Consider the following 1829-nt stretch of genomic DNA (forward strand, 5'->3'; position numbering starts at 1 on the left):
CTTCTTTGTAGTTTATTACGAGCGAGCACTAAATCCTTCACTGAAATTAATCCGTGCAAATTATAAAAACGGGTGCACGTATATGTGTATACTCTGTAAACTCAAGAGCGAGCAGCGCTTTTGGTTGGGGAAGTGGCCTTTCCCAGAAGAACGCTGCCACTGGCCTACAGGGGCGCCCAAAATCAGTTGCCATTACCTGTCTAGCGGTGTAGATCGGCGTGCAGTGATATACGTCGTTTCTGTTCGTGGGATCTTAGTTGCCAGTGTCAGTTAACTGATATACTTCGATATCCGGAAGTGATGGATAATCGTCTAGCATTGCAAGAAAATGTGCAGAAGAAGAAGAGGAGGTATTTGCGGAGTAACGAGCGTTCGATCGTCTCTAATGTTAGTACAGCGTATGTTAAAGAGGCGACGCAAAAAGAACTGTTGGCTAATATTACCACTTCCAACCAAACGGCTGCAATTTACGCAAACGTCAGCCTCGACCAATAGGATGCATAAAGAAGGAACGCGGAAATAAGTCGCATGGTTTACTGGAATTGCCACGAAGGAAAACTAATAATTTTGTGAGGAAACCCTCGTTATAGACAGTTTCAAAATCACGTAAAGCCTTTGATGCTGACTAAATCTCTATCTCGGTCACTATTCACCCGATTCTAAGACATATTGCGTAAAACATGTGCGCAATAGCTGTTCTAAACACTGCTGAAATTTCCTTCGAAACACATACCCCGATTCTGGACTTCTAAGCAGAAAACTTGACATACGAGATGCGCTTACATAGTAACTTTTATTTTTTTGTAAGAACTTTATTTGTTGTCTACAGCAATGTTATACTCTTCAAAATATTCCCCATTACGTACTATACACTTATGCCAGTGCTTTTTCCAATTCCCGAAACACTTTAGGAACTATTTCTTCGGGATAGCTTATATAGGTCTTCTAACTGCGCATTTTTAATCTCATCCATACTTGTAAAACTTCTCTCCCTTAAGACCCACTTTGAAATGTTTATACCACTTGTATGCACTTCGTTTACTCATAACAGGCTCACCAAAAGCAATATTCAACATTTCTACAAATTTCGTACATTTTATTCCATTCTTGCAACAAAATTTAATACAGATTCTCTAATCTATTTTTTATACAAAACAAATAATCGTTGATACTACCAAAACACATGTAAACTTTTTGACAACAGACAAAATAGCCAATATGCATAACATTGTACACATACTTTTGAGACATGTTTACGAAGACAGTGACAAAAAAGTAGTGCAAATCGGACTAACACACAAAGTTATAAATTTCTGCTTACTTTTTAAACACTCTTCATGTTGCAAGAATTGTTCAGTTTCAATATAGTCCTTCAAGGAAAACTACCTTTCAGTAGAAACACAAAGTAAGAACAAGCCTTAAATTCTACAGATTGATTGCATTATGTGCGGTTCGTTTTACGAATAGCAATAGAGGAACATATATTCACGTGAACAGGCATTCGGTTCTATGTTTGTAGTAGAATCCTGACTTCCGTTCTTATACTAATACTATTTACTCTACTGATGTGTTTTTAAGAAGCTATAGTTTTTTTGCATTCCTTATGGTCTTAATGGATTTGTCTAAAAATAAACACAGCCGAGACGTATCTGTGCACGGCGTCGCCACAGATTTAAATTGCGCGCCGCGGCAGGGCCGGTACTACGTTGTGAAACAGCCTGTAGAAGCGCCTCGTGACGTAGCTGGGTTGGCAGAGTGGGGACTCGCTCACTCGCTCTTCAGTTTACCGACAGACTATATGAATGAAAGTATGTATGTATGCTCCACAT

Source organism: Schistocerca nitens, chromosome 2, assembly GCF_023898315.1.
Source record: "Schistocerca nitens isolate TAMUIC-IGC-003100 chromosome 2, iqSchNite1.1, whole genome shotgun sequence".
NCBI classification, from domain to species: domain Eukaryota; kingdom Metazoa; phylum Arthropoda; class Insecta; order Orthoptera; family Acrididae; genus Schistocerca; species Schistocerca nitens.